The 19636-nt window shown below is 48.1% G+C and overlaps 28 non-coding genes across 28 annotated transcripts; all 28 read right to left on the bottom strand.

The window, feature by feature from the left end:
- Positions 1-174: 174 nt before the first annotated feature.
- On the bottom strand, positions 175-293 carry LOC143873591 (5S ribosomal RNA). Its single transcript, XR_013248295.1, has one exon. It is a non-coding gene; the product is annotated as a 5S ribosomal RNA (ribosomal RNA).
- Positions 294-890: 597 nt separating this feature from the next.
- On the bottom strand, positions 891-1009 carry LOC143870612 (5S ribosomal RNA). The gene has a single exon (XR_013245390.1). It is a non-coding gene; the product is annotated as a 5S ribosomal RNA (ribosomal RNA).
- A 597-nt stretch (positions 1010-1606) lies between these two features.
- Positions 1607-1725, bottom strand: LOC143870611 (5S ribosomal RNA). The gene has a single exon (XR_013245389.1). It is a non-coding gene; the product is annotated as a 5S ribosomal RNA (ribosomal RNA).
- Positions 1726-2322: 597 nt separating this feature from the next.
- On the bottom strand, positions 2323-2441 carry LOC143870610 (5S ribosomal RNA). Its single transcript, XR_013245388.1, has one exon. It is a non-coding gene; the product is annotated as a 5S ribosomal RNA (ribosomal RNA).
- A 597-nt stretch (positions 2442-3038) lies between these two features.
- LOC143870608 (5S ribosomal RNA) lies at positions 3039-3157 on the bottom strand. The gene has a single exon (XR_013245385.1). It is a non-coding gene; the product is annotated as a 5S ribosomal RNA (ribosomal RNA).
- A 597-nt stretch (positions 3158-3754) lies between these two features.
- LOC143872905 (5S ribosomal RNA) lies at positions 3755-3873 on the bottom strand. The gene has a single exon (XR_013247631.1). It is a non-coding gene; the product is annotated as a 5S ribosomal RNA (ribosomal RNA).
- A 597-nt stretch (positions 3874-4470) lies between these two features.
- On the bottom strand, positions 4471-4589 carry LOC143870607 (5S ribosomal RNA). The gene has a single exon (XR_013245384.1). It is a non-coding gene; the product is annotated as a 5S ribosomal RNA (ribosomal RNA).
- A 597-nt stretch (positions 4590-5186) lies between these two features.
- On the bottom strand, positions 5187-5305 carry LOC143870606 (5S ribosomal RNA). The gene has a single exon (XR_013245383.1). It is a non-coding gene; the product is annotated as a 5S ribosomal RNA (ribosomal RNA).
- Positions 5306-5902: 597 nt separating this feature from the next.
- On the bottom strand, positions 5903-6021 carry LOC143870605 (5S ribosomal RNA). Its single transcript, XR_013245382.1, has one exon. It is a non-coding gene; the product is annotated as a 5S ribosomal RNA (ribosomal RNA).
- Positions 6022-6618: 597 nt separating this feature from the next.
- Positions 6619-6737, bottom strand: LOC143870604 (5S ribosomal RNA). The gene has a single exon (XR_013245381.1). It is a non-coding gene; the product is annotated as a 5S ribosomal RNA (ribosomal RNA).
- Positions 6738-7334: 597 nt separating this feature from the next.
- Positions 7335-7453, bottom strand: LOC143870603 (5S ribosomal RNA). Its single transcript, XR_013245379.1, has one exon. It is a non-coding gene; the product is annotated as a 5S ribosomal RNA (ribosomal RNA).
- A 597-nt stretch (positions 7454-8050) lies between these two features.
- On the bottom strand, positions 8051-8169 carry LOC143870602 (5S ribosomal RNA). The gene has a single exon (XR_013245378.1). It is a non-coding gene; the product is annotated as a 5S ribosomal RNA (ribosomal RNA).
- A 577-nt stretch (positions 8170-8746) lies between these two features.
- LOC143870601 (5S ribosomal RNA) lies at positions 8747-8865 on the bottom strand. Its single transcript, XR_013245377.1, has one exon. It is a non-coding gene; the product is annotated as a 5S ribosomal RNA (ribosomal RNA).
- A 597-nt stretch (positions 8866-9462) lies between these two features.
- Positions 9463-9581, bottom strand: LOC143870600 (5S ribosomal RNA). Its single transcript, XR_013245376.1, has one exon. It is a non-coding gene; the product is annotated as a 5S ribosomal RNA (ribosomal RNA).
- A 597-nt stretch (positions 9582-10178) lies between these two features.
- LOC143874636 (5S ribosomal RNA) lies at positions 10179-10298 on the bottom strand. The gene has a single exon (XR_013249309.1). It is a non-coding gene; the product is annotated as a 5S ribosomal RNA (ribosomal RNA).
- A 597-nt stretch (positions 10299-10895) lies between these two features.
- LOC143870599 (5S ribosomal RNA) lies at positions 10896-11014 on the bottom strand. Its single transcript, XR_013245375.1, has one exon. It is a non-coding gene; the product is annotated as a 5S ribosomal RNA (ribosomal RNA).
- Positions 11015-11611: 597 nt separating this feature from the next.
- On the bottom strand, positions 11612-11730 carry LOC143870597 (5S ribosomal RNA). The gene has a single exon (XR_013245372.1). It is a non-coding gene; the product is annotated as a 5S ribosomal RNA (ribosomal RNA).
- Positions 11731-12327: 597 nt separating this feature from the next.
- On the bottom strand, positions 12328-12446 carry LOC143870596 (5S ribosomal RNA). Its single transcript, XR_013245371.1, has one exon. It is a non-coding gene; the product is annotated as a 5S ribosomal RNA (ribosomal RNA).
- Positions 12447-13043: 597 nt separating this feature from the next.
- On the bottom strand, positions 13044-13162 carry LOC143870595 (5S ribosomal RNA). The gene has a single exon (XR_013245370.1). It is a non-coding gene; the product is annotated as a 5S ribosomal RNA (ribosomal RNA).
- Positions 13163-13759: 597 nt separating this feature from the next.
- Positions 13760-13878, bottom strand: LOC143870594 (5S ribosomal RNA). The gene has a single exon (XR_013245369.1). It is a non-coding gene; the product is annotated as a 5S ribosomal RNA (ribosomal RNA).
- A 597-nt stretch (positions 13879-14475) lies between these two features.
- On the bottom strand, positions 14476-14594 carry LOC143870593 (5S ribosomal RNA). The gene has a single exon (XR_013245367.1). It is a non-coding gene; the product is annotated as a 5S ribosomal RNA (ribosomal RNA).
- Positions 14595-15191: 597 nt separating this feature from the next.
- LOC143872978 (5S ribosomal RNA) lies at positions 15192-15310 on the bottom strand. The gene has a single exon (XR_013247701.1). It is a non-coding gene; the product is annotated as a 5S ribosomal RNA (ribosomal RNA).
- Positions 15311-15907: 597 nt separating this feature from the next.
- LOC143870591 (5S ribosomal RNA) lies at positions 15908-16026 on the bottom strand. The gene has a single exon (XR_013245365.1). It is a non-coding gene; the product is annotated as a 5S ribosomal RNA (ribosomal RNA).
- Positions 16027-16623: 597 nt separating this feature from the next.
- Positions 16624-16742, bottom strand: LOC143870590 (5S ribosomal RNA). Its single transcript, XR_013245364.1, has one exon. It is a non-coding gene; the product is annotated as a 5S ribosomal RNA (ribosomal RNA).
- A 597-nt stretch (positions 16743-17339) lies between these two features.
- Positions 17340-17458, bottom strand: LOC143870589 (5S ribosomal RNA). The gene has a single exon (XR_013245363.1). It is a non-coding gene; the product is annotated as a 5S ribosomal RNA (ribosomal RNA).
- A 597-nt stretch (positions 17459-18055) lies between these two features.
- LOC143870588 (5S ribosomal RNA) lies at positions 18056-18174 on the bottom strand. The gene has a single exon (XR_013245362.1). It is a non-coding gene; the product is annotated as a 5S ribosomal RNA (ribosomal RNA).
- A 597-nt stretch (positions 18175-18771) lies between these two features.
- LOC143870587 (5S ribosomal RNA) lies at positions 18772-18890 on the bottom strand. Its single transcript, XR_013245361.1, has one exon. It is a non-coding gene; the product is annotated as a 5S ribosomal RNA (ribosomal RNA).
- Positions 18891-19487: 597 nt separating this feature from the next.
- On the bottom strand, positions 19488-19606 carry LOC143870585 (5S ribosomal RNA). Its single transcript, XR_013245359.1, has one exon. It is a non-coding gene; the product is annotated as a 5S ribosomal RNA (ribosomal RNA).
- Positions 19607-19636: the final 30 nt, after the last annotated feature.

Genomic DNA, 19636 nt, shown 5'->3' with positions numbered 1-19636 from the left:
TCACCTCGCCATAATAAAGACCGGACGTCTTTGAATTCACCATCCGGAAGAAAATAAAAAGATCCGAACCGAAACGTAGGAGGCGACGCACTAAACGTGCGTTTCAGTTCGCATCGATGTTCCAGAACCGAAAGATTGTTCGAAAAAAGTGGTAGATAGCCGAAAAAAGTGACAGGGGTGCAACACGAGGACTTCCCAGGAGGTCACCCATCCTAGTACTACTCTCGCCCAAGCACGCTTAACTTCGAAGTTCTGATGGGATCCAGTGCATTTGTGCTGGTATGATCGCACCCAGCATGCCTCTCCATTGTCAAAGTAATAAAGAGTTTCCACTCGCATTGTCGTACGAAGTCCGTTTAAATGAAAGTGCGAAAAAATCCTGCTAGATGACACCGGATGGACGATCCGAGCATGTCGGGAAGCCGGATGACCGCCAGGGCTGTCATCGCGCGATGAATCTTCCCGAGTACCCCCGAATCAATATAAGAATCGCCACGATCTGACGGGCGGATCAAAAGTTATCGTCGGAACGATATTTGTGCACCAAGGGTAGCTCACGGCCAGTAAACACCTTCCGACCGGATTCATGACTCGCATCCACTAGTACACTCATCCGCTATAGCCTGTACGTCACTGAATCTAAACAAACCCCCGCTATAATTTGACCGCAAATGAAATGTCAGAACGAATTCCGTTTATCGAATCAAACGACACTATCACCCCGCCATAATAAAGACCGGACGTCTTTGAATTCACCATCCGGAAGAAAATAATAAGATCCGAACCGAAACGTAGGAGGCGACGCACTAAACGTGCGTTTCAGTTCGCATCGATGTTCCAGAACCGAAAGATTGTTCGAAAAAAGTGGTAGATAGCCGAAAAAAGTGACAGGGGTGCAACACGAGGACTTCCCAGGAGGTCACCCATCCTAGTACTACTCTCGCCCAAGCACGCTTAACTTCGGAGTTCTGATGGGATCCAGTGCATTTGTGCTGGTATGATCGCACCCAGCATGCCTCTCCATTGTCAAAGTAATAAAGAGTTTCCACTCGCATTGTCGTACGAAGTCCGTTTAAATGAAAGTGCGAAAAAATCCTGCTAGATGACACCGGATGGACGATCCGAGCATGTCGGGAAGCCGGATGACCGCCAGGGCTGTCATCGCGCGATGGATCTTCCCGAGTACCCCCGAATCAATATAAGAATCGCCACGATCTGACGGGCGGATCAAAAGTTATCGTCGGAACGATATTTGTGCACCAAGGGTAGCTCACGGCCAGTAAACACCTTCCGACCGGATTCATGACTCACATCCACTAGTACACTCATCCGCTATAGCCTGTACGTCACTGAATCTAAACAAACCCCCGCTATAATTTGACTGCAAATGAAATGTCAGAACGAATTCCGTTTATCGAATCAAACGACACTATCACCCCGCCATAATAAAGACCGGACGTCTTTGAATTCACCATCCGGAAGAAAATAAAAAGATCCGAACCGAAACGTAGGAGGCGACGCACTAAACGTGCGTTTCAGTTCGCATCGATGTTCCAGAACCGAAAGATTTTTCGAAAAAAGTGGTAGATAGCCGAAAAAAGTGACAGGGGTGCAACACGAGGACTTCCCAGGAGGTCACCCATCCTAGTACTACTCTCGCCCAAGCACGCTTAACTTCGGAGTTCTGATGGGATCCAGTGCATTTGTGCTGGTATGATCGCACCCAGCATGCCTCTCCATTGTCAAAGTAATAAAGAGTTTCCACTCGCATTGTCGTACGAAGTCCGTTTAAATGAAAGTGCGAAAAAATCCTGCTAGATGACACCGGATGGACGATCCGAGCATGTCGGGAAGTCGGATGACCGCCAGGGCTGTCATCGCGCGATGAATCTTCCCGAGTACCCCCGAATCAATATAAGAATCGCCACGATCTGACGGGCGGATCAAAAGTTATCGTCGGAACGATATTTGTGCACCAAGGGTAGCTCACGGCCAGTAAACACCTTCCGACCGGATTCATGACTCGCATCCACTAGTACACTCATCCGCTATAGCCTGTACGTCACTGAATCTAAACAAACCCCCGCTATAATTTGACCGCAAATGAAATGTCAGAACGAATTCCGTTTATCGAATCAAACGACACTATCACCCCGCCATAATAAAGACCGGACGTGTTTGAATTCACCATCCGGAAGAAAATAAAAAGATCCGAACCGAAACGTAGGAGGCAACGCACTAAACGTGCGTTTCAGTTCGCATCGATGTTCCAGAACCGAAAGATTGTTCGAAAAAAGTGGTAGATAGCCGAAAAAAGTGACAGGGGTGCAACACGAGGACTTCCCAGGAGGTCACCCATCCTAGTACTACTCTCGCCCAAGCACGCTTAACTTCGGAGTTCTGATGGGATCCAGTGCATTTGTGCTGGTATGATCGCACCCAGCATGCCTTTCCATTGTCAAAGTAATAAAGAGTTTCCACTCGCATTGTCGTACGAAGTCCGTTTAAATGAAAGTGCGAAAAAATCCTGCTAAATGACACCGGATGGACGATCCGAGCATGTCGGGAAGCCGGATGACCGCCAGGGCTGTCATCGCGCGATGAATCTTCCCGAGTACCCCCGAATCAATATAAGAATCGCCACGATCTGACGGGCGGATCAAAAGTTATCGTCGGAACGATATTTGTGCACCAAGGGTAGCTCACGGCCAGTAAACACCTTCCGACCGGATTCATGACTCGCATCCACTAGTACACTCATCCGCTATAGCCTGTACGTCACTGAATCTAAACAAACCCCCGCTATAATTTGACGGCAAATGAAATGTCAGAACGAATTCCGTTTATCGAATCAAACGACACAATCACCCCGCCATAATAAAGACCGGACGTCTTTGAATTCACCATCCGGAAGAAAATAATAAGATCCGAACCGAAACGTAGGAGGCGACGCACTAAACGTGCGTTTCAGTTCGCATCAATGTTCCAGAACCGAAAGATTGTTCGAAAAAAGTGGTAGATAGCCGAAAAAAGTGACAGGGGTGCAACACGAGGACTTCCCAGGAGGTCACCCATCCTAGTACTACTCTCGCCCAAGCACGCTTAACTTCGGAGTTCTGATGGGATCCAGTGCATTTGTGCTGGTATGATCGCACCCAGCATGCCTCTCCATTGTCAAAGTAATAAAGAGTTTCCACTCGCATTGTCGTACGAAGTCCGTTTAAATGAAAGTGCGAAAAAATCCTGCTAGATGACACCGGATGGACGATCCGAGCATGTCGGGAAGCCGGATGACCGCCAAAGCTGTCATCGCGCGATGGATCTTCCCGAGTACCCCCGAATCAATATAAGAATCGCCACGATCTGACGGGCGGATCAAAAGTTATCGTCGGAACGATATTTGTGCACCAAGGGTAGCTCACGGCCAGTAAACACCTTCCGACCGGATTCATGACTCGCATCCACTAGTACACTCATCCGCTATAGCCTGTACATCACTGAATCTAAACAAACCCCCGCTATAATTTGACCGCAAATGAAATGTCAGAACGAATTCCGTTTATCGAATCAAACGACACTATCACCCCGCCATAATAAAGACCGGACGTCTTTGAATTCACCATCCGGAAGAAAATAAAAAGATCCGAACCGAAACGTAGGAGGCGACGCACTAAACGTGCGTTTCAGTTCGCATCGATGTTCCAGAACCGAAAGATTGTTCGAAAAAAGTGGTAGATAGCCGAAAAAAGTGACAGGGGTGCAACACGAGGACTTCCCAGGAGGTCACCCACCCTAGTACTACTCTCGCCCAAGCACGCTTAACTTCGGAGTTCTGATGGGATCCAGTGCATTTGTGCTGGTATGATCGCACCCAGCATGCCTCTCCATTGTCAAAGTAATAAAGAGTTTCCACTCGCATTGTCGTACGAAGTCCGTTTAAATGAAAGTGCGAAAAAATCCTGCTAGATGACACCGGATGGACGATCCGAGCATGTCGGGAAGCCGGATGACCGCCAGAGCTGTAATCGCGCGATGGATCTTCCCGAGTACCCCCGAATCAATATAAGAATCGCCACGATCTGACGGGCGGATCAAAAGTTATCGTCGGAACGATATTTGTGCACCAAGGGTAGCTCACGGCCAGTAAACACCTTCCGACCGGATTCATGACTCACATCCACTAGTACACTCATCCGCTATAGCCTGTACGTCACTGAATCTAAACAAACCCCCGCTATAATTTGACTGCAAATGAAATGTCAGAACGAATTCCGTTTATCGAATCAAACGACACTATCACCCCGCCATAATAAAGACCGGACGTCTTTGAATTCACCATCCGGAAGAAAATAAAAAGATCCGAACCGAAACGTAGGAGGCGACGCACTAAACGTGCGTTTCAGTTCGCATCGATGTTCCAGAACCGAAAGATTTTTCGAAAAAAGTGGTAGATAGCCGAAAAAAGTGACAGGGGTGCAACACGAGGACTTCCCAGGAGGTCACCCATCCTAGTACTACTCTCGCCCAAGCACGCTTAACTTCGGAGTTCTGATGGGATCCAGTGCATTTGTGCTGGTATGATCGCACCCAGCATGCCTCTCCATTGTCAAAGTAATAAAGAGTTTCCACTCGCATTGTCGTACGAAGTCCGTTTAAATGAAAGTGCGAAAAAATCCTGCTAGATGACACCGGATGGACGATCCGAGCATGTCGGGAAGTCGGATGACCGCCAGGGCTGTCATCGCGCGATGAATCTTCCCGAGTACCCCCGAATCAATATAAGAATCGCCACGATCTGACGGGCGGATCAAAAGTTATCGTCGGAACGATATTTGTGCACCAAGGGTAGCTCACGGCCAGTAAACACCTTCCGACCGGATTCATGACTCGCATCCACTAGTACACTCATCCGCTATAGCCTGTACGTCACTGAATCTAAACAAACCCCCGCTATAATTTGACCGCAAATGAAATGTCAGAACGAATTCCGTTTATCGAATCAAACGACACTATCACCCCGCCATAATAAAGACCGGACGTGTTTGAATTCACCATCCGGAAGAAAATAAAAAGATCCGAACCGAAACGTAGGAGGCAACGCACTAAACGTGCGTTTCAGTTCGCATCGATGTTCCAGAACCGAAAGATTGTTCGAAAAAAGTGGTAGATAGCCGAAAAAAGTGACAGGGGTGCAACACGAGGACTTCCCAGGAGGTCACCCATCCTAGTACTACTCTCGCCCAAGCACGCTTAACTTCGGAGTTCTGATGGGATCCAGTGCATTTGTGCTGGTATGATCGCACCCAGCATGCCTTTCCATTGTCAAAGTAATAAAGAGTTTCCACTCGCATTGTCGTACGAAGTCCGTTTAAATGAAAGTGCGAAAAAATCCTGCTAAATGACACCGGATGGACGATCCGAGCATGTCGGGAAGCCGGATGACCGCCAGGGCTGTCATCGCGCGATGAATCTTCCCGAGTACCCCCGAATCAATATAAGAATCGCCACGATCTGACGGGCGGATCAAAAGTTATCGTCGGAACGATATTTGTGCACCAAGGGTAGCTCACGGCCAGTAAACACCTTCCGACCGGATTCATGACTCGCATCCACTAGTACACTCATCCGCTATAGCCTGTACGTCACTGAATCTAAACAAACCCCCGCTATAATTTGACCGCAAATGAAATGTCAGAACGAATTCCGTTTATCGAATCAAACGACACTATCACCCCGCCATAATAAAGACTGGACGTCTTTGAATTCACCATCCGGAAGAAAATAAAAAGATCCGAACCGAAACGTAGGAGGCGACGCACTAAACGTGCGTTTCAGTTCGCATCGATGTTCCAGAACCGAAAGATTGTTCGAAAAAAGTGGTAGATAGCCGAAAAAAGTGACAGGGGTGCAACACGAGGACTTCCCAGGAGGTCACCCATCCTAGTACTACTCTCGCCCAAGCACGCTTAACTTCGGAGTTCTGATGGGATCCAGTGCATTTGTGCTGGTATGATCGCACCCAGCATGCCTCTCCATTGTCAAAGTAATAAAGAGTTTCCACTCGCATTGTCGTACGAAGTCCGTTTAAATGAAAGTGCGAAAAAATCCTGCTAGATGACACCGGATGGACGATCCGAGCATGTCGGGAAGCCGGATGACTGCCAGGGCTGTCATCGCGCGATGAATCTTCCCGAGTACCCCCGAATCAATATAAGAATCGCCACGATCTGACGGGCGGATCAAAAGTTATCGTCGGAACGATATTTGTGCACCAAGGGTAGCTCACGGCCAGTAAACACCTTCCGACCGGATTCATGACTCGCATCCACTAGTACACTCATCCGCTATAGCCTGTACATCACTGAATCTAAACAAACCCCCGCTATAATTTGACCGCAAATGAAATGTCAGAACGAATTCCGTTTATCGAATCAAACGACACTATCACCCCGCCATAATAAAGACCGGACGTCTTTGAATTCACCATCCGGAAGAAAATAAAAAGATCCGAACCGAAACGTAGGAGGCGACGCACTAAACGTGCGTTTCAGTTCGCATCGATGTTCCAGAACCGAAAGATTGTTCGAAAAAAGTGGTAGATAGCCGAAAAAAGTGACAGGGGTGCAACACGAGGACTTCCCAGGAGGTCACCCATCCTAGTACTACTCTCGCCCAAGCACGCTTAACTTCGGAGTTCTGATGGGATCCAGTGCATTTGTGCTGGTATGATCGCACCCAGCATGCCTCTCCATTGTCAAAGTAATAAAGAGTTTCCACTCGCATTGTCGTACGAAGTCCGTTTAAATGAAAGTGCGAAAAAATCCTGCTAGATGACACCGGATGGACGATCCGAGCATGTCGGGAAGCCGGATGACCGCCAGAGCTGTAATCGCGCGATGGATCTTCCCGAGTACCCCCGAATCAATATAAGAATCGCCACGATCTGACGGGCGGATCAAAAGTTATCGTCGGAACGATATTTGTGCACCAAGGGTAGCTCAAGGCCAGTAAACACCTTCCGACCGGATTCATGACTCACATCCACTAGTACACTCATCCGCTATAGCCTGTACGTCACTGAATCTAAACAAACCCCCGCTATAATTTGACTGCAAATGAAATGTCAGAACGAATTCCGTTTATCGAATCAAACGACACTATCACCCCGCCATAATAAAGACCGGACGTCTTTGAATTCACCATCCGGAAGAAAATAAAAAGATCCGAACCGAAACGTAGGAGGCGACGCACTAAACGTGCGTTTCAGTTCGCATCGATGTTCCAGAACCGAAAGATTGTTCGAAAAAAGTGGTAGATAGCCGAAAAAAGTGACAGGGGTGCAACACGAGGACTTCCCAGGAGGTCACCCATCCTAGTACTACTCTCGCCCAAGCACGCTTAACTTCGGAGTTCTGATGGGATCCAGTGCATTTGTGCTGGTATGATCGCACCCAGCATGCCTCTCCATTGTCAAAGTAATAAAGAGTTTCCACTCGCATTGTCGTACGAAGTCCGTTTAAATGAAAGTGCGAAAAAATCCTGCTAGATGACACCGGATGGACGATCCGAGCATGTCGGGAAGTCGGATGACCGCCAAGGCTGTCATCGCGCGATGAATCTTCCCGAGTACCCCCGAATCAATATAAGAATCGCCACGATCTGACGGGCGGATCAAAAGTTATCGTCGGAACGATATTTGTGCACCAAGGGTAGCTCACGGCCAGTAAACACCTTCCGACCGGATTCATGACTCGCATCCACTAGTACACTCATCCGCTATAGCCTGTACGTCACTGAATCTAAACAAACCCCCGCTATAATTTGACCGCAAATGAAATGTCAGAACGAATTCCGTTTATCGAATCAAACGACACTATCACCCCGCCATAATAAAGACCGGACGTGTTTGAATTCACCATCCGGAAGAAAATAAAAAGATCCGAACCGAAACGTAGGAGGCGACGCACTAAACGTGCGTTTCAGTTCGCATCGATGTTCCAGAACCGAAAGATTGTTCGAAAAAAGTGGTAGATAGCCGAAAAAAGTGACAGGGGTGCAACACGAGGACTTCCCAGGAGGTCACCCATCCTAGTACTACTCTCGCCCAAGCACGCTTAACTTCGGAGTTCTGATGGGATCCAGTGCATTTGTGCTGGTATGATCGCACCCAGCATGCCTTTCCATTGTCAAAGTAATAAAGAGTTTCCACTCGCATTGTCGTACGAAGTCCGTTTAAATGAAAGTGCGAAAAAATCCTGCTAGATTACACCGGATGGACGATCCGAGCATGTCGGGAAGCCGGATGACCGCCAGGGCTGTCATCGCGCGATTAATCTTCCCGAGTAGCCCCCAATCAATATAAGAATCGCTACGATCTGACGGGCGGATCAAAAGTTATCGTCGGAACGATATTTGTGCACCAAGGGTAGCTCACGGCCAGTAAACACCTTCCGACCGTATTCATGACTCGCATCCACTAGTACACTCATCCGCTATAGCCTGTACGTCACTGAATCTAAACAAACCCCCGCTATAATTTGACTGCAAATGAAATGTTAGAACGAATTCCGTTTATCGAATCAAACGACACTATCACCCCGCCATAATAAAGACCGGACGTCTTTGAATTCACCATCCGGAAGAAAATAAAAAGATCCGAACCGAAACGTAGGAGGCGACGCACTAAACGTGCGTTTCAGTTCGCATCGATGTTCCAGAACCGAAAGATTGTTCGAAAAAAGTGACAGGGGTGCAACACGAGGACTTCCCAGGAGGTCACCCATCCTAGTACTACTCTCGCCCAAGCACGCTTAACTTCGGAGTTCTGATGGGATCCAGTGCATTTGTGCTGGTATGATCGCACCCAGCATGCCTCTCCATTGTCAAAGTAATAAAGAGTTTCCACTCGCATTGTCGTACGAAGTCCGTTTAAATGAAAGTGCGAAAAAATCCTGCTAGATGACACCGGATGGACGATCCGAGCATGTCGGGAAGCCGGATGACCGCCAGGGCTGTCATCGCGCGATGAATCTTCCCGAGTACCCCCGAATCAATATAAGAATCGCCACGATCTGACGGGCGGATCAAAAGTTATCGTCGGAACGATATTTGTGCACCAAGGGTAGCTCACGGCCAGTAAACACCTTCCGACCGGATTCATGACTCGCATCCACTAGTACACTCATCCGCTATAGCCTGTACGTCACTGAATCTAAACAAACCCCCGCTATAATTTGACCGCAAATGAAATGTCAGAACGAATTCCGTTTATCGAATCAAACGACACTATCACCTCGCCATAATAAAGACCGGACGTCTTTGAATTCACCATCCGGAAGAAAATAAAAAGATCCGAACCGAAACGTAGGAGGCGACGCACTAAACGTGCGTTTCAGTTCGCATCGATGTTCCAGAACCGAAAGATTGTTCGAAAAAAGTGGTAGATAGCCGAAAAAAGTGACAGGGGTGCAACACGAGGACTTCCCAGGAGGTCACCCATCCTAGTACTACTCTCGCCCAAGCACGCTTAACTTCGGAGTTCTGATGGGATCCAGTGCATTTGTGCTGGTATGATCGCACCCAGCATGCCTCTCCATTGTCAAAGTAATAAAGAGTTTCCACTCGCATTGTCGTACGAAGTCCGTTTAAATGAAAGTGCGAAAAAATCCTGCTAGATGACACCGGATGGACGATCCGAGCATGTCGGGAAGCCGGATGACCGCCAGAGCTGTAATCGCGCGATGGATCTTCCCGAGTACCCCCGAATCAATATAAGAATCGCCACGATCTGACGGGCGGATCAAAAGTTATCGTCGGAACGATATTTGTGCACCAAGGGTAGCTCACGGCCAGTAAACACCTTCCGACCGGATTCATGACTCACATCCACTAGTACACTCATCCGCTATAGCCTGTACGTCACTGAATCTAAACAAACCCCCGCTATAATTTGACTGCAAATGAAATGTCAGAACGAATTCCGTTTATCGAATCAAACGACACTATCACCCCGCCATAATAAAGACCGGACGTCTTTGAATTCACCATCCGGAAGAAAATAAAAAGATCCGAACCGAAACGTAGGAGGCGACGCACTAAACGTGCGTTTCAGTTCGCATCGATGTTCCAGAACCGAAAGATTGTTCGAAAAAAGTGGTAGATAGCCGAAAAAAGTGACAGGGGTGCAACACGAGGACTTCCCAGGAGGTCACCCAATCTTAGTACTACTCTCGCCCAAGCACGCTTAACTTCGGAGTTCTGATGGGATCCAGTGCATTTGTGCTGGTATGATCGCACCCAGCATGCCTCTCCATTGTCAAAGTAATAAAGAGTTTCCACTCGCATTGTCGTACGAAGTCCGTTTAAATGAAAGTGCGAAAAAATCCTGCTAGATGACACCGGATGGACGATCCGAGCATGTCGGGAAGTCGGATGACCGCTAGGGCTGTCATCGCGCGATGAATCTTCCCGAGTACCCCCGAATCAATATAAGAATCGCCACGATCTGACGGGCGGATCAAAAGTTATCGTCGGAACGATATTTGTGCACCAAGGGTAGCTCACGGCCAGTAAACACCTTCCGACCGGATTCATGACTCGCATCCACTAGTACACTCATCCGCTATAGCCTGTACGTCACTGAATCTAAACAAACCCCCGCTATAATTTGACCGCAAATGAAATGTCAGAACGAATTCCGTTTATCGAATCAAACGACACTATCACCCCGCCATAATAAAGACCGGACGTGTTTGAATTCACCATCCGGAAGAAAATAAAAAGATCCGAACCGAAACGTAGGAGGCGACGCACTAAACGTGCGTTTCAGTTCGCATCGATGTTCCAGAACCGAAAGATTGTTCGAAAAAAGTGGTAGATAGCCGAAAAAAGTGACAGGGGTGCAACACGAGGACTTCCCAGGAGGTCACCCATCCTAGTACTACTCTCGCCCAAGCACGCTTAACTTCGGAGTTCTGATGGGATCCAGTGCATTTGTGCTGGTATGATCGCACCCAGCATGCCTCTCCATTGTCAAAGTAATAAAGAGTTTCCACTCGCATTGTCGTACGAAGTCCGTTTAAATGAAAGTGCGAAAAAATCCTGCTAGATGACACCGGATGGACGATCCGAGCATGTCGGGAAGCCGGATGACCGCCAGGGCTGTCATCGCGCGATGAATCTTCCCGAGTACCCCCGAATCAATATAAGAATCGCCACGATCTGACGGGCGGATCAAAAGTTATCGTCGGAACGATATTTGTGCACCAAGGGTAGCTCACGGCCAGTAAACACCTTCCGACCGGATTCATGACTCGCATCCACTAGTACACTCATCCGCTATAGCCTGTACGTCACTGAATCTAAACAAACCCCCGCTATAATTTGACCGCAAATGAAATGTCAGAACGAATTCCGTTTATCGAATCAAACGACACTATCACCCCGCCATAATAAAGACCGGACGTCTTTGAATTCACCATCCGGAAGAAAATAAAAAGATCCGAACCGAAACGTAGGAGGCGACGCACTAAACGTGCGTTTCAGTTCGCATCGATGTTCCAGAACCGAAAGATTGTTCGAAAAAAGTGGTAGATAGCCGAAAAAAGTGACAGGGGTGCAACACGAGGACTTCCCAGGAGGTCACCCATCCTAGTACTACTCTCGCCCAAGCACGCTTAACTTCGGAGTTCTGATGGGATCCAGTGCATTTGTGCTGGTATGATCGCACCCAGCATGCCTCTCCATTGTCAAAGTAATTAAGAGTTTCCACTCGCATTGTCGTACGAAGTCCGTTTAAATGAAAGTGCGAAAAAATCCTGCTAGATGACACCGGATGGACGATCCGAGCATGTCGGGAAGCCGGATGACCGCCAGGGCTGTCATCGCGCGATGGATCTTCCCGAGTACCCCCGAATCAATATAAGAATCGCCACGATCTGACGGGCGGATCAAAAGTTATCGTCGGAACGATATTTGTGCACCAAGGGTAGCTCACGGCCAGTAAACACCTTCCGACCGGATTCATGACTCGCATCCACTAGTACACTCATCCGCTATAGCCTGTACGTCACTGAATCTAAACAAACCCCCGCTATAATTTGACCGCAAATGAAATGTCAGAACGAATTCCGTTTATCGAATCAAACGACACTATCACCTCGCCATAATAAAGACCGGACGTCTTTGAATTCACCATCCGGAAGAAAATAAAAAGATCCGAACCGAAACGTAGGAGGCGACGCACTAAACGTGCGTTTCAGTTCGCATCGATGTTCCAGAACCGAAAGATTGTTCGAAAAAAGTGGTAGATAGCCGAAAAAAGTGACAGGGGTGCAACACGAGGACTTCCCAGGAGGTCACCCATCCTAGTACTACTCTCGCCCAAGCACGCTTAACTTCGGAGTTCTGATGGGATCCAGTGCATTTGTGCTGGTATGATCGCACCCAGCATGCCTTTCCATTGTCAAAGTAATAAAGAGTTTCCACTCGCATTGTCGTACGAAGTCCGTTTAAATGAAAGTGCGAAAAAATCCTGCTAGATTACACCGGATGGACGATCCGAGCATGTCGGGAAGCCGGATGACCGCCAGGGCTGTCATCGCGCGATTAATCTTCCCGAGTAGCCCCGAATCAATATAAGAATCGCTACGATCTGACGGGCGGATCAAAAGTTATCGTCGGAACGATATTTGTGCACCAAGGGTAGCTCACGGCCAGTAAACACCTTCCGACCGGATTCATGACTCGCATCCACTAGTACACTCATCCGCTATAGCCTGTACGTCACTGAATCTAAACAAACCCCCGCTATAATTTGACGGCAAATGAAATGTCAGAACGAATTCCGTTTATCGAATCAAACGACACAATCACCCCGCCATAATAAAGACCGGACGTCTTTGAATTCACCATCCGGAAGAAAATAATAAGATCCGAACCGAAACGTAGGAGGCGACGCACTAAACGTGCGTTTCAGTTCGCATCGATGTTCCAGAACCGAAAGATTGTTCGAAAAAAGTGGTAGATAGCCGAAAAAAGTGACAGGGGTGCAACACGAGGACTTCCCAGGAGGTCACCCATCCTAGTACTACTCTCGCCCAAGCACGCTTAACTTCGGAGTTCTGATGGGATCCAGTGCATTTGTGCTGGTATGATCGCACCCAGCATGCCTCTCCATTGTCAAAGTAATAAAGAGTTTCCACTCGCATTGTCGTACGAAGTCCGTTTAAATGAAAGTGCGAAAAAATCCTGCTAGATGACACCGGATGGACGATCCGAGCATGTCGGGAAGCCGGATGACCGCCAAAGCTGTCATCGCGCGATGGATCTTCCCGAGTACCCCCGAATCAATATAAGAATCGCCACGATCTGACGGGCGGATCAAAAGTTATCGTCGGAACGATATTTGTGCACCAAGGGTAGCTCACGGCCAGTAAACACCTTCCGACCGGATTCATGACTCGCATCCACTAGTACACTCATCCGCTATAGCCTGTACGTCACTGAATCTAAACAAACCCCCGCTATAATTTGACTGCAAATGAAATGTCAGAACGAATTCCGTTTATCGAATCAAACGACACTATCACCCCGCCATAATAAAGACCGGACGTCTTTGAATTCACCATCCGGAAGAAAATAAAAAGATCCGAACCGAAACGTAGGAGGCGACGCACTAAACGTGCGTTTCAGTTCGCATCGATGTTCCAGAACCGAAAGATTGTTCGAAAAAAGTGGTAGATAGCCGAAAAAAGTGACAGGGGTGCAACACGAGGACTTCCCAGGAGGTCACCCATCCTAGTACTACTCTCGCCCAAGCACGCTTAACTTCGGAGTTCTGATGGGATCCAGTGCATTTGTGCTGGTATGATCGCACCCAGCATGCCTCTCCATTGTCAAAGTAATTAAGAGTTTCCACTCGCATTGTCGTACGAAGTCCGTTTAAATGAAAGTGCGAAAAAATCCTGCTAGATGACACCGGATGGACGATCCGAGCATGTCGGGAAGCCGGATGACCGCCAGGGCTGTCATCGCGCGATGGATCTTCCCGAGTACCCCCGAATCAATATAAGAATCGCCATGATCTGACGGGCGGATCAAAAGTTATCGTCGGAACGATATTTGTGCACCAAGGGTAGCTCACGGCCAGTAAACACCTTCCGACCGGATTCATGACTCGCATCCACTAGTACACTCATCCGCTATAGCCTGTACGTCACTGAATCTAAACAAACCCCCGCTATAATTTGACCGCAAATGAAATGTCAGAACGAATTCCGTTTATCGAATCAAACGACACTATCACCTCGCCATAATAAAGACCGGACGTCTTTGAATTCACCATCCGGAAGAAAATAAAAAGATCCGAACCGAAACGTAGGAGGCGACGCACTAAACGTGCGTTTCAGTTCGCATCGATGTTCCAGAACCGAAAGATTGTTCGAAAAAAGTGGTAGATAGCCGAAAAAAGTGACAGGGGTGCAACACGAGGACTTCCCAGGAGGTCACCCATCCTAGTACTACTCTCGCCCAAGCACGCTTAACTTCGGAGTTCTGATGGGATCCAGTGCATTTGTGCTGGTATGATCGCACCCAGCATGCCTCTCCATTGTCAAAGTAATAAAGAGTTTCCACTCGCATTGTCGTACGAAGTCCGTTTAAATGAAAGTGCGAAAAAATCCTGCTAGATGACACCGGATGGACGATCCGAGCATGTCGGGAAGCCGGATGACCGCCAGGGCTGTCATCGCGCGATGAATCTTCCCGAGTACCCCCGAATCAATATAAGAATCGCCACGATCTGACGGGCGGATCAAAAGTTATCGTCGGAACGATATTTGTGCACCAAGGGTAGCTCACGGCCAGTAAACACCTTCCGACCGGATTCATGACTCGCATCCACTAGTACACTCATCCGCTATAGCCTGTACGTCACTGAATCTAAACAAACCCCCGCTATAATTTGACCGCAAATGAAATGTCAGAACGAATTCCGTTTATCGAATCAAACGACACTATCACCTCGCCATAATAAAGACCGGACGTCTTTGAATTCACCATCCGGAAGAAAATAAAAAGATCCGAACCGAAACGTAGGAGGCGACGCACTAAACGTGCGTTTCAGTTCGCATCGATGTTCCAGAACCGAAAGATTGTTCGAAAAAAGTGGTAGATAGCCGAAAAAAGTGACAGGGGTGCAACACGAGGACTTCCCATGAGGTCACCCATCCTAGTACTACTCTCGCCCAAGCACGCTTAACTTCGGAGTTCTGATGGGATCCAGTGCATTTGTGCTGGTATGATCGCACCCAGCATGCCTCTCCATTGTCAAAGTAATAAAGAGTTTCCACTCGCATTGTCGTACGAAGTCCGTTTAAATGAAAGTGCGAAAAAATCCTGCTAGATTACACCGGATGGACGATCCGAGCATGTCGGGAAGCCGGATGACCGCCAGGGCTGTCATCGCGCGATTAATCTTCCCGAGTAGCCCCCAATCAATATAAGAATCGCTACGATCTGACGGGCGGATCAAAAGTTATCGTCGGAACGATATTTGTGCACCAAGGGTAGCTCACGGCCAGTAAACACCTTCCGACCGGATTCATGACTCGCATCCACTAGTACACTCATCCGCTATAGCCTGTACGTCACTGAATCTAAACAAACCCCCGCTATAATTTGACTGCAAATGAAATGTTAGAACGAATTCCGTTTATCGAATCAAACGACACTATCACCCCGCCATAATAAAGACCGGACGTCTTTGAATTCACCATCCGGAAGAAAATAAAAAGATCCGAACCGAAACGTAGGAGGCGACGCACTAAACGTGCGTTTCAGTTCGCATCGATGTTCCAGAACCGAAAGATTGTTCGAAAAAAGTGGTAGATAGCCGAAAAAAGTGACAGGGGTGCAACACGAGGACTTCCCAGGAGGTCACCCATCCTAGTACTACTCTCGCCCAAGCACGCTTAACTTCGGAGTTCTGATGGGATCCAGTGCATTTGTGCTGGTATGATCGCACCCAGCATGCCTCTCCATTGTCAAAGTAATAAAGAGTTTCCACTCGCATTGTCGTACGAAGTCCGTTTAAATGAAAGTGCGAAAAAATCCTGCTAGATGACACCGGATGGACGATCCGAGCATGTCGGGAAGCCGGATGACCGACAGGGCTGTCATCGCGCGATGAATCTTCCCGAGTACCCCCGAATCAATATAAGAATCGCCACGATCTGACGGGCGGATCAAAAGTTATCGTCGGAACGATATTTGTGCACCAAGGGTAGCTCACGGCCAGTAAACACCTTCCGACCGGATTCATGACTCGCATCCACTAGTACACTCATCCGCTATAGCCTGTACGTCACTGAATCTAAACAAACCCCCGCTATAATTTGACCGCAAATGAAATGTCAGAACGAATTCCGTTTATCGAATCAAACGACACTATCACCCCGCCATAATAAAGACCGGACGTCTTTGAATTCACCATCCGGAAGAAAATAAAAAGATCCGAACCGAAACGTAGGAGGCGACGCACTAAACGTGCGTTTCAGTTCGCATCGATGTTCCAGAACCGAAAGATTGTTCGAAAAAAGTGGTAGATAGCCGAAAAAAGTGACAGGGGTGCAACACGAGGACTTCCCAGGAGGTCACCCATCCTAGTACTACTCTCGCCCAAGCACGCTTAACTTCGGAGTTCTGATGGGATCCAGTGCATTTGTGCTGGTATGATCGCACCCAGCATGCCTCTCCATTGTCAAAGTAATTAAGAGTTTCCACTCGCATTGTCGTACGAAGTCCGTTTAAATGAAAGTGCGAAAAAATCCTGCTAGATGACACCGGATGGACGATCCGAGCATGTCGGGAAGCCGGATGACCGCCAGGGCTGTCATCGCGCGATGGATCTTCCCGAGTACCCCCGAATCAATATAAGAATCGCCACGATCTGACGGGCGGATCAAAAGTTATCGTCGGAACGATATTTGTGCACCAAGGGTAGCTCACGGCCAGTAAACACCTTCCGACCGGATTCATGACTCGCATCCACTAGTACACTCATCCGCTATAGCCTGTACGTCACTGAATCTAAACAAACCCCCGCTATAATTTGACCGCAAATGAAATGTCAGAACGAATTCCGTTTATCGAATCAAACGACACTATCACCTCGCCATAATAAAGACCGGACGTCTTTGAATTCACCATCCGGAAGAAAATAAAAAGATCCGAACCGAAACGTAGGAGGCGACGCACTAAACGTGCGTTTCAGTTCGCATCGATGTTCCAGAACCGAAAGATTGTTCGAAAAAAGTGGTAGATAGCCGAAAAAAGTGACAGGGGTGCAACACGAGGACTTCCCAGGAGGTCACCCATCCTAGTACTACTCTCGCCCAAGCACGCTTAACTTCGGAGTTCTGATGGGATCCAGTGCATTTGTGCTGGTATGATCGCACCCAGCATGCCTTTCCATTGTCAAAGTAATAAAGAGTTTCCACTCGCATTGTCGTACGAAGTCCGTTTAAATGAAAGTGCGAAAAAATCCTGCTAGATTACACCGGATGGACGATCCGAGCATGTCGGGAAGCCGGATGACCGCCAGGGCTGTCATCGCGCGATTAATCTTCCCGAGTAGCCCCGAATCAATATATGAATCGCTACGATCTGACGGGCGGATCAAAAGTTATCGTCGGAACGATATTTGTGCACCAAGGGTAGCTCACGGCCAGTAAACACCTTCCGACCGGATTCATGACTCGCATCCACTAGTACACTCATCCGCTATAGCCTGTACGTCACTGAATCTAAACAAACCCCCGCTATAATTTGACGGCAAATGAAATGTCAGAACGAATTCCGTTTATCGAATCAAACGACACAATCACCCCGCCATAATAAAGACCGGACGTCTTTGAATTCACCATCCGGAAGAAAATAATAAGATCCGAACCGAAACGTAGGAGGCGACGCACTAAACGTGCGTTTCAGTTCGCATCAATGTTCCAGAACCGAAAGATTGTTCGAAAAAAGTGGTAGATAGCCGAAAAAAGTGACAGGGGTGCAACACGAGGACTTCCCAGGAGGTCACCCATCCTAGTACTACTCTCGCCCAAGCACGCTTAACTTCGGAGTTCTGATGGGATCCAGTGCATTTGTGCTGGTATGATCGCACCCAGCATGCCTCTCCATTGTCAAAGTAATAAAGAGTTTCCACTCGCATTGTCGTACGAAATCCGTTTAAATGAAAGTGCGAAAAAATCCTGCTAGATGACACCGGATGGACGATCCGAGCATGTCGGGAAGCCGGATGACCGCCAAAGCTGTCATCGCGCGATGGATCTTCCCGAGTACCCCCGAATCAATATAAGAATCGCCACGATCTGACGGGCGGATCAAAAGTTATCGTCGGAACGATATTTGTGCACCAAGGGTAGCTCACGGCCAGTAAACACCTTCCGACCGGATTCATGACTCGCATCCACTAGTACACTCATCCGCTATAGCCTGTACGTCACTGAATCTAAACAAACCCCCGCTATAATTTGACTGCAAATGAAATGTCAGAACGAATTCCGTTTATCGAATCAAACGACACTATCACCCCGCCATAATAAAGACCGGACGTCTTTGAATTCACCATCCGGAAGAAAATAAAAAGATCCGAACCGAAACGTAGGAGGCGACGCACTAAACGTGCGTTTCAGTTCGCATCGATGTTCCAGAACCGAAAGATTGTTCGAAAAAAGTGGTAGATAGCCGAAAAAAGTGACAGGGGTGCAACACGAGGACTTCCCAGGAGGTCACCCATCCTAGTACTACTCTCGCCCAAGCACGCTTAACTTCGGAGTTCTGATGGGATCCAGTGCATTTGTGCTGGTATGATCGCACCCAGCATGCCTCTCCATTGTCAAAGTAATTAAGAGTTTCCACTCGCATTGTCGTACGAAGTCCGTTTAAATGAAAGTGCGAAAAAATCCTGCTAGATGACACCGGATGGACGATCCGAGCATGTCGGGAAGCCGGATGACCGCCAGGGCTGTCATCGCGCGATGGATCTTCCCGAGTACCCCCGAATCAATATAAGAATCGCCATGATCTGACGGGCGGATCAAAAGTTATCGTCGGAACGATATTTGTGCACCAAGGGTAGCTCACGGCCAGTAAACACCTTCCGACCGGATTCATGACTCGCATCCACTAGTACACTCATCCGCTATAGCCTGTACGTCACTGAATCTAAACAAACCCCCGCTATAATTTGACCGCAAATGAAATGTCAGAACGAATTCCGTTTATCGAATCAAACGACACTATCACCTCGCCATAATAAAGACCGGACGTCTTTGAATTCACCATCCGGAAGAAAATAAAAAGATCCGAACCGAAACGTAGGAGGCGACGCACTAAACGTGCGTTTCAGTTCGCATCGATGTTCCAGAACCGAAAGATTGTTCGAAAAAAGTGGTAGATAGCCGAAAAAAGTGACAGGGGTGCAACACGAGGACTTCCCAGGAGGTCACCCATCCTAGTACTACTCTCGCCCAAGCACGCTTAACTTCGGAGTTCTGATGGGATCCAGTGCATTTGTGCTGGTATGATCGCACCCAGCATGCCTCTCCATTGTCAAAGTAATAAA

Source organism: Tasmannia lanceolata, unplaced genomic scaffold (genome assembly GCF_043159265.1).
Source record: "Tasmannia lanceolata isolate RefF3 unplaced genomic scaffold, GAP_Taslan_0.1 ptg000003l, whole genome shotgun sequence".
In the NCBI taxonomy this organism is placed as follows: domain Eukaryota; kingdom Viridiplantae; phylum Streptophyta; class Magnoliopsida; order Canellales; family Winteraceae; genus Tasmannia; species Tasmannia lanceolata.
The sequence above is the reverse complement of the archived record's forward strand: the minus strand, read 5'-3'. Positions and strand labels throughout refer to the sequence as shown.